Below are 11,128 nucleotides of genomic sequence, written 5' to 3' on the forward strand. Positions count from 1 at the left end.
TTCAGATGCACGTCATTATACAGTCCAGAAAAATGAAAGAATCCGTTAACTTATGAATATATATCAGTATATGTTCATACTACATCTGGTGGCCCGTGACGGGTTCATAAAATGGACTGTATTCGTGTGACAATTGAATTATCATGTTGGCATGAAAAAAAAGTGCAGAGAATCAGCTGCTGTGAAACGCAGCGAGTTGAGCTGCGATGCTCAGAGAAAGCTTACAGAAATGTTTGCAGCTAGTGATGTTTTGAAAGCTGAAATAGAGTCATTGAGTCTTTATGAAAGCTGAAATTGTACGTCTGTTGTGTGTAACTAAGCTGAGCTGTGGAAACGTTATTCTGTTTTAACTGTGGTCCAGACGTGACTCTGGTCCGGCTCGGTTCTGATAATTCGAACGAGTTGTTTTAAATAGATGGAGAAACGTTTTAAGGACTGGGCGAAGTCTCAGTGAAGCTTTGAGAGCTTATTTGTTACATTTCTAACAGAAAATAGTGCATTTTGACAGTTTAAAAGACGAAAAGTTGACGGACTTTTTCAGGCTAATGCTAACAAAGATAGCTGAAATGGCGATCTGTGATTGGTTGAAAACGGCCGTGTGTAACGCTTTGATTGGCTGAGAGACATGTCTGTCGTCACTAAATCTGATGTCAGCGATGTAAAGCCCACCCCCGCGCTGTTATGATTGGTAGATTCAGTCACGTGACCCGGAAATGAGCTCGGTTACAACCGAAGCCTTCTCTGTGCTTAAAATCACTAAATAAATTTGCCACATGTCCCCAAAAACTCATGTTCATGCAAAGAAGTCGTGCTTGTTGAAACAACGCCACGTTTTAGCTTGAAATCCGTTCAGAAATGTTGATTTAACCGAGTTTAGCCGATGCTAATTTTAAGCTAAGCGGCTAACGACAGGATGTCAACAGAACGTCCACAGGAAGTCGTCATAGGCTCCTGCTGGTAGAAAGCTAACACTGACCCCTCCTGTGGAAACTTGATATCACAGTTTCACTTCGTTTTTAGGTTATTTTGAGTGAAATTAAACGTGTTTATTTTCTGTAAGATGCATTTTTGAGTTAATAAACGTTCCTCAAGTTGAATTATAACTGTTATCTTGCATTTAAAAAGTGATTAAGGTATTTATGCAGCAGGCATTTACCAAAAACTTTTTATTCACTGGTAATTCCTCATGACAGAGGTGCAAAATAAAAAATTAGAAACTTTTTAAAAAAGATACGGTCCAGATATTCACAGAGTTGATAAAGTTTACTCATTTGCTGAATAGGTAATACACGTTTAATTGCTAGATCGCTAAATAAGAGTAAACTTATCAGAAAAAAGAAACTTTTCTGTTTAAGTTACCACCTAAAAAACTACATCTTCCTATTTAATTTTTAAATAGAAGATAATGCAGGAGAAGAGGAGTATAACAGTTTTTCTGAAGAAAGACTGATAATTCCTCATAATATTTTTCTCTTTTCACCACCTGGTTTGATGATTAACTGTTAAAATAGCGAATTTCTGGAAGTGAACGGTTTAAAAAAAAGCGTTTTTAAACTGATGTTGCTGTGAGACTTTTTAGAAAAATTGCAGGTTTATAAAAATTCAGTGCTTTAGAGTAAAAAACACTGAGAAGCTTGGTAATCTAGTATCTGTTAAAAAATAAGCACATAAAAAGTAACACTGCAGAGAAGCATTTACTTAAATATTCATGAATTGGGGTAAAACCTACGAAACAGGTGCCCGTTCCTCTGAATAAGTTGACTTATAACGGTACTTTTGTGTAAACCCAGAGCTTAAAATAGTGTGAAACTCAATGACACTTGAATACAAATATTTACCTGTAAAATATCTGAAGCTGGCAACTGTTTTAACCAGATAAAGTGCTACACAGTGAAAACCATGACAGGTGTGATAGAAAAAGATTTTGATCCTTATGAGATGAAGGACTGTTTAGAGGATGCGTTAGCACTGATGACAGGATCCTTACATCCATATGGCAAACAGGCGGAGAGCATGAACCCAAAAGAGTTATTGGACAATCTGATTGAGGTTGCAAAGAGTGTGACCTCTACAGAAATTACAATGTCAAGTTATGAAAAGCTGGCTAAAATGGCAATGTTGCTGAAAGAAAGACGGGATCACGTTGTGACAGTGTCACAAGTTTCCCGCTGCAAAACTGAGATAGATGTGCTTAAAAAAGATCTGCACAAACGCAGAGTGGAAAAATAGGTATTACTGGAACAATATATGCGTTTACAAAGTGAATGTCAAACATCACAGGAACGCTTAAAAGCTTGTGAGGAGAAACTAGCCGCGGCAATATATAAAAGTTCTGACGTGGGGCGAGTTCGTCTGGAACTCAGAGAAGACCGTGGACAGGATGTGGAGACACACTGGGTTTCAAACCCAAATCTCCTCACATCATACACCCCTCCATACATACCTAAAGTGGTAGGAACAGACCTGAACAGGTCTCCTCCACCAAACATGCAACAGAGTGCATGGAAACTTCCTCTTTCAATAGATGTTCTGCTAAAACTCTCAAAATATGTACAACGCTTTGTACCTGGACTGATGGGTTCAACTGGAACAAAAGCGTACCTGAAAGATCTTGAATTCAGATTGAAAGGTTATCCTAATGCTACGGTTGAGGATAAGATCAGTCTGATAAGGCTCACTTCAGACAGAGAGGTGTTCACCTTCATCGAGCGTCTACCTGATGCAACGAGAAGGGATTACAACCTTCTGTGTGAAGCTTTGATCAGAGAGTACGACCCCTGAACGGGACCTGCTGGTTTCCCAGCCGCAGACAAGGTCACGCAGGGCAAGGATGAACATCCAAAAGTTTATTACAAAAGAATCCTCCAAGCTTATTTTGGTAACAGAAATGAAACCGGAATGGAAGAAGAAGAAGGTTTTAAATTTGTTTTCAGCAAAAATCTCCACACTGATTTTAAAACATCAGTGCAAATGATGGCAAATTTCAGAGAAAAACCCATCAATGAGATTAAACAGTGTGCTGTGAATGTGTTCGAGGCATGTTCTCATGCTAAGACGCCCATAGAAGTGTTTCCTGGTGTAAAGGTTAAACCCCACTCGCTAGAAATGGAAGGACGGCGTGCATTGACCCCTCCTCCTAAAACAGGCGAGAAAAAGCAGTATTTTCAAACTAACAAACCACGTAATGAAGGTCCACGCTGGGACAGAAAAGCTCCTCTTCCAGAGGATGAACGTGATTATCGTAGATGGGGTATGCGTAGGACGCAAAGATATGGGATCCAAGAGGACCCATATTATCAGGGGAAGTCCGAAAAGGAACCCCCAAAAGACGTACCTAACCCTCCCCCACCTCGGACGAAACGGACCGAGGCGATAAGATCACAAAGGTTCCAGAAACAAGGCCCTACACCTCTGAGCTCGGAAGAGACAGAGAAACTACAAAGGTTTTTAGAAACTTTGATACACGCTGAAATGGGAAACCAACCTGGAACGCTGTGTAGTGAGGTGATCGCTACTAAATCTGAAGGCGCGAATGACAACATTACAGATGTCGGTGAAACACACCAAGACATTGCTGTCGTTGCCTCCACCAACCCCTCATCGGACGAAGGGGGATAAACTCACACACAAACGATGATGAGTCATCGCAAGCTGAATGCTCAGAACCTGATTTTCATGATGTTGAACTAGGCATTCCAGTTCTGGGAGGACTCCCAGATAACCTGGTACCGAGTCAAGAAGCTGGGCCAGTATGTTTCACGAAACCAACACAGGCCACAGCTCTTTTCTCAACCAATGACGTCGACCAAGGACCTCAAACCTATGGTGTCTTACCCATAGACAGGTCCGACGACTCAGAAAAGGATTCGTTGGAGCTCCCCAAGGAGCAAGAACCCTCATCAGTCTCATCACAGATTGAACAGGTGGTTGCCCAAGCCGACACTCTGACATCTGATGAAGAAAGAGACAAACTTCGCCAAGTTCTTTTAAAATATGAAAAGTCATTTTCAACTGACCCAGACATCATCCAACTTCAGAAGTTGGATGATCCTGCAATTAACTCGATGATACTGTATCTGACTGACCCAGACAAATACACTCCATCGAAAGTCGAACTGGATTCCAATCCAGACCTTAAAGTCCTCTCTCAGCTGCGCAAACAGTTAAAACTACTCAAGGACAGCCTAACTTTAGCTCATGGAGCGACGTCCTCACCCGTGTTCGCGGTCTCCCATGACCGAAGGGGGGTGACACCAGTTAGGATAATGCTACCAGACGCGATAACGTGAGCAAATCTGACATCCAGAGTGAGTGACGCACCGAAACGTCGTTTTCTAGTTGCTTAATCACTGCTTTTGTCAATGTTGAAACGTTGTTTTACTGGTTGCTTAGTCACTGTTTTTGTCGATGTTGAGACATCGTTTAATTGGTTTTTGGTATTGTTTCTGAAGAAAGAATGAATTTTGTGTGTAGTTAAGTTAGAGACTAAGAGGCCTTTAACCATGCCAACATGCAGTTCATTCGTTAAAATGCCATCTTTGCGGAGTCAATGTAGATTAATGCTACCTTAAGTACCATAATCTACATTGGTCTCACGACGCTTAAGCCGAACCTACTCGAACAATTCTATTCGGGGGGATAGCTAATTCTTTTTGATGAGTCTCGCCATAGACTTCCAAAACATTTATGGGGAAACCAAACACCCAATCTCAAGTCGTTCGTCTAAAAGACAACAGACAATTGAACCAAACTATATTTTGCCATGTAAAGCTAACTTAAACCAAGTTAGGAATGGAAAAATAGTTTGGAACACTCTTCTATAGGTATAAATCCCTATAGTTACCCTTTTCAGCATGTTCCATCCCTTAACTGGTAGTTGTAGCTGTTCCCAACCATAATAGCTTACACACCAGGTGCATATAGTTTAAGGCCTTATGTAAAATCCCCTTCATAAGCCCACCTTAAACCACATAATTGCATGGCACATTGAACCAGAACGGCACAGACTGGACATCCACCCAGCGACGACCTTCGCTGGAGGAGACCTGCAATCCTGACGTTGGTCTCCACACTTCATCCAGTGGCCGCATCTTCAGTTCAATTCAAGGGAACCCCTTTGTATGCTGATCAATCAACACTTCCAATCGTTGTGGATCTACCGTTGTGGATTATATGACTTTTTCCAATGGATTACAGACTCTGTTTCCAAGGGGGTTAAAGCATAGCTACAATGGAATTACCAACAACATTATGGAATTATCATCAACACAATGGAATTACCAAGAACATTGTGGAATTACCTTTGACTTTTGTTTTCCTTGCTGGATTACTTTTGACTTTTGTTTTCCTTGCTGGATTACTTTTGACTTTTGTTTTCCTTGCTGGATTACATCACGACCAAGGACATTCGAAGGCGTAAGTTCATGTTGGAATTCATCCCCATGGACAGGCGATGATTTCCAAAGGGGGGACTGTAGTGAACTAGGCCTGAGGTCAAGTCCTGACCTTAAGGACAGAAACTGTCATTTCATTGATTTGAATCCAGAAATACAGGTTGACCCATCCTGAGACTTTCTTTCTTGAATTAATCAAGTAAAAGAAGACTACTTTCTATTATCATTACCATTTTACAAATGTTTTGATAATCAAATTGTGTTAGTTCAAACAATGTTTAAATGTTGAAGTGAACTACTCATTTTTAAATCAACTGTGAAACAGTAATAACGATTTTTAATCCTCATTCAAAGAAGAAATCCGGTTAATGATGCATTGTCTGATTTTCTGTCTTCAATGAGCAAGTGTTTGACCAACTGGTCAAAGTTCAAGTTTCGGTCAACTGCAAGTTTACTGAAAAAGAAATGTCATGTTTAACTTTTACAGCAAGATACTAGAGAAGTGACTCCACGAAGTCTGAGTTCTTCATAACAATCTTCTGTCTGTTCTTAAACAATCTTAATCTTTTTCCTTGACTTTTCATAACACCTTACATCACAAAACACACCTCTGTTTTGGTCCATCGACCAATCAGAAACTCCCAAATGAACCAGAAATAGAGCTCTTTAAATGAAGGAGCTCTACAAGAGGTTCCACCTCGAGTGTCCGTAGATGAAGAAGTTCTGCAGGAGCTCGAGCAGTTCTGCAGTTCTGAAACTCAGCAGTTCCAGAGTCCAGAATGCTGGAATGCAGAATGCTGGAATGCAGCATACTCATTGCATCTGCGACTAAGCTGGACGAGAGAAGTTCAGAGGAATTATGAAGTCTGTTCTGGATGATCTCACGACTCCGAACGGTTCCCTACTGTCCTTACGGAGACGCTGAAAAGTGGCTTGAAGTGGAACTTTACGCCGGAACTGACATATCTTCAGAAAGGTAAAAAGTCGATCTTCAACCAAAGTGTACCGTTGGGTTAAGCTGGTCCAAAGGAGCGTGCTGTCCTGGTTAAAACAGACAAAATCCCTCACACATCTCTCTCAAGATAAACTTCATTTCCCATCTTTAAATTCTTCTATCCTGCTAGCAAATCATTCCAGATATTTTTAGAAATGTCTGAAGCAAAGTTTTTCAACCACCGCCGTGTGGTTAATGTCTGTTGTACTGCTGGAAGTGAGAAAACAATCGCCGTATTGTTTACTTCCTGTAAAACTGATTAATAAGCTGTCGTTATTTTCAATTCTTGCCAATTAATGTAAATGTGTGATGTGTTAAACTTGATTCTGTTAATAAATGACCCACTGTCGTTGGTGAGTCAAAGATAATTAACGTCTCACGTCACATTTTATTAAATTCAGATGCACGTCATTATACAGTCCAGAAAAATGAAAGAATCCGTTTAACTTATGAATATATATCAGTATATGTTCATACTACAACCCTCAATCTAATGGTCAATCAGAACGGTGTAACCAGGAGTTGGAGGCTGCCCTACGATGTGTTTGTGAGCACGATCCTGCTTCCTGGAGCCGGCAACTTGTTTGGGTGGAGTATGCTCACAATACTCACACATCTTCCGCTACTGGGTTGTCTCCTTTTGAGGCCTCCCTGGGCTATGCCCCTCCTCTTTTTCTTAGTCAGGAGTGCGAAATTGCCGTTCCTTCTGTTCAACACCATTTCCGTCGCTGCCGGAGGGTTTGGCGTCAAACTAGATTGGCCCTCCTCCGGACTGCCGCCCAGAACAAGAGGCTTGCTGACCGCCGTCGTGCGTCTGCCCCTTCCTACCGGGTGGGCCAACCGGTTTGGCTCTCTACCAGGAACATTTCGCTCAGGGACACTCCCAGAAAACTCGCTCCCCGATTTATTGGGCCTTTCCCTGTGGTCAAGTTGGTTAACCCTTCTGCTGTCCGCCTGAAGTTGCCCCCTTCCATGCGCATTCACCCCACCTTCCATGTTTCTCAGGTTAGGCCTGTCTCTGTGAGTCCCTTGAGTCCTCCTGCTGACCTCCCCCCACCCTCCCGTCTTATTGACAACCATCCTGCCTTTACGGTTAGACGTATCCTGGATGTTCGGCGTCGTGGTCGGGGTTTTCAATATTTGGTCGACTGGGAGGGCTATGGTCCCGAGGAACGGTCTTGGATTCCTCGTTCCTTTATCTTGGATCCCAGTCTCATCTCCTCCTTCTTCAGGGCTCACCCTGAGAAGCGTTTTCGGTCGCCCGGTGGCGATTCTTGAGGGGGGGGTACTGTAGGGGTTGCAGTTGTGCTTCTCTCCACAGATTCTGGTTACCTGGGAGACAGGATTTATGAGCCACAGCTGACAGCCATCTACATCAATAAGACTGGGACTATTTAAGACTGAGGACTGGCTTCATTCAGTGCTGAAGCATTTCCTGCCTGTGATCTTGGAATTCTAGTGCCTCCCCTCTTGGATCTACCTGAGCACCTGTGGACCTGATGAAAAAGGGCTTTCCTGGATATCTGCAAACAACTTCCTCTGGTAACAGCTTACATCCATGCTCCACCTGAGTCCTCCCTGGAGAATCGTTGGACTTTGTTTGGAGAATCTCCTGGACTCATCAATTGTGAGGCAAAGACTGAATATTAGCCACTGTAAATAAATCACTGATCTTTACTCTCCTGAGTCTGTTATCCTTCAGTCCGTTCATCTGGGTCCTTATTTAATATTAAATCGTGACAGAATGCTTCAGCCAAACAAACAGACCCAGAACGCGACTGAGGGAGAAAGTTCTCGGACGACTTCAGATCCAGTAAATCTACGAATGGATAGATTGGAGTCTACACTCCAACAAATGGCGACACAACAACAGACTCAGCAATCCCACCTCAGAGAACTTGGAAGTATGTTGTTCGACGCTAATCAAAAACTTTCTCAACTTCTTCCTGACCCACAGGCGAGTCAACCCGAGAGTCCTCCAGTCAACACTACTTCTGGATTAACACCTTCAAGCGAACCTGTTTTCAGACCCTCAGAGTTCTTCAGTGGTAATCCTGATCACTATGGAGGTTTCATTCTTCAATGTCGCCTGAGTTTTTCTAGAGCTCCTCGTACCTTCCCCACGGACGTTGCTAAAATCACCTATGTGATAAATCATTTAAAGGGTGACGCTCTTAGCTGGGCTACTGCACACCTGTCGTCAAGATCACTCGAGTCACTAACCTTTTCTGATTTTCTCAAGGATTTCTCGCTGATCTTTGATCACCCGTTGCAGCAGGAGGACGCTGTCAAGCATCTGTTAAATCTCCGACAAGGAAGGCGGCCGGTGTCGGAGCACGCTTTACGCTTCCGCATCATGGCGGCGAAGACGGGTTGGAACGATCTCGCCATCAGAGGTACCTTTTTAAACTCTTTCTCTGAGAGATGAACCAGGGTCTCTGGAGGAACTGATAAATCTGGCAATCAGAGTCGACAACCGTTTTTATGAAAGAGGAAAGGAAAGAGACTACAAATCCCAGCCTCCTTCCACTTCCGGTTCCTGGCCGGCTTCGGTTTTTCAAAATAAAACCAAATCCAACTATGACTCAGAGGAACCGGAGCCCATGCAGATTGGCCGCACACGACTGACACCAGAAGAGAGACAACGACGGCTCAGAACTGGGAGATGTATTTATTGTGGTCAGAGAGGCCACTTCATTGCTCAATGTCCCTTACAGGGAAACGAAACAACCCACCAATATAACAGGAGCTTTTGGTGGGTAAAACTTCTTGGTCTCCTGTTTCACGTTTGACCTTGCCTGCTATTATTGTGAACAATAATATTAAATTGCCTGTTGCAGCTCTGGTGGACTCCGGTGCAGAGCAGAATCTCATCAGCAGTGATTTAATAGAGCAACTCTCTATACCTTCCTACACCCTGCAGGACGCTCTGACGGTAGCCGGCCTCACCGGACAGGTTTTCGCCAAGGTCCATCGAAAGACTCAGGGCCTTCGCCTCATCATCTCTGGAAATCACCATGAGGAAGGTGAATTCTTCATTTTCGACTCTCCCACCAGTCAACTGATATTGGGGTTTCCCTGGTTAAAGAAACATAACCCGTTGTTAAACTGGGCAGAGGGGAGAATTGACAAGTGGAGCTCCTATTGTCTACAGAACTGTTTCCGCTCTGCCATACCTAAGACCTCTCCAAGTGACTCTCAGACACAAGATATTGATTTAAGTAAGATTCCCCCTGTATACCATGATTTGTGCGCTGTTTTCAATAAAGAGAAGGCTCTGTCATTGCCTCCACATCGCCCTTATGATTGTGCCATTGATCTACTCCCGGGTGCTCCCCTACCCTCTAGTAGACTGTATAACTTGTCTGGGTCTGAGAGGGAGACTATGACGAAATACATCGGGGAGTCCGGCATCATTCGGCCATCAACCTCACCCGTAGGGGCGGGTTTCTTTTTCGTGTCTAAAAAGGATAAAACCTTATGCCCCTGTATAGACTACCGTGGTCTTAACCACATTATAGTTAAAAACAAATACCCTTTACCTCTCATTAGTTCTATTCACGACCAGCTACAGACAGCTTCTATATTTTCTAAATTAGATTTACGCAACGCATATCACCTTGTACGGGTAAGGGAGGGGGACGAGTAGAAAACCGCTTTTAGGACGCCACTGGGACATTTTGAATATTTGGTAATGCCTTTCGGTCTTACTAATGCCCCTGCTGTCTTCCAGGCACTTGTTAATGACGTTCTCAGGGATTTCTTGAACGACTTTGTGTTTGTATACCTAGATGATATACTCGTCTACTCTCGGGATTTAGCACAACACGAGAGTCACGTACGGGCTGTACTTCAGAGACTCCTTGAGAATCAACTATTTGTTAAGGCAGAGAAATGCGAGTTTCATGTCTCCTCTGTGTCATTTTTGGGGTTTATTTTCAAAGAGGGACGTTTTTGCACGGATCCTGAGAAAACGAAGGCTGTGGAGGAATGGCCGACCCCCGAGACTCGTAAACAGCTGCAACGTTTTTTGGGGTTTGCAAATTTTTACAGGAGGTTCATTAAGAATTATAGCCGCATCGTTGCACCGCTTACCCAACTTACCTCCTCCTTACAAACTTTCTCCTGGACTCCTGAGGCTGAAAAGACTTTTAAGGAACTCAAATGTCTATTTTCTTCTACCCCCATCCTTCGTCATCCAGATCCGGAGAGGCAATTCATCTTGGAGGTCGACGCTTCGGACTCAGGTGTGGGAGCGGTTCTATCTCAGCGGTCTATGGAGGATAACAAGGTTCATCCATGCGCCTTTTTCTCCCGACGTTTAAGCCCTGCTGAACGGAATTATGATGTGGGCGATAGAGAACTTTTGGCCATCAAACTGGCACTGGAAGAGTGGAGACACTGGTTGGAGGGTACCAAGACACCTTTTTTGACCTGGACAGATCATAAGAACTTAACTTACCTTCAAAATGCCAAGAGGTTGAATCCTAGACAGGCTCGTTGGTCATTGTTTTTTGCACGATTTAAGTTTTCCTTGACCTACAGACCTACAGGGTCCAAGAACACCAAGCCTGATGCCCTGTCCAGACAGTTCTCTATGTCGGATCAGCACAAGACTGAGGAACGCATTCTACCCCTTACCCCTTTCTGTCGTGGTGGGCTCTCTCACTTGGGCTATCGTACGGGACATCCAGGAAGCACAAGCATCTGAACCCGACCCAGGTACTGGCCCTCCGGGTAG

Source organism: Nematolebias whitei, chromosome 3 (genome assembly GCF_014905685.2).
Source record: "Nematolebias whitei isolate Nwh7 chromosome 3, NemWhi1, whole genome shotgun sequence".
Taxonomy (NCBI): Eukaryota; Metazoa; Chordata; class Actinopteri; order Cyprinodontiformes; family Rivulidae; genus Nematolebias; species Nematolebias whitei.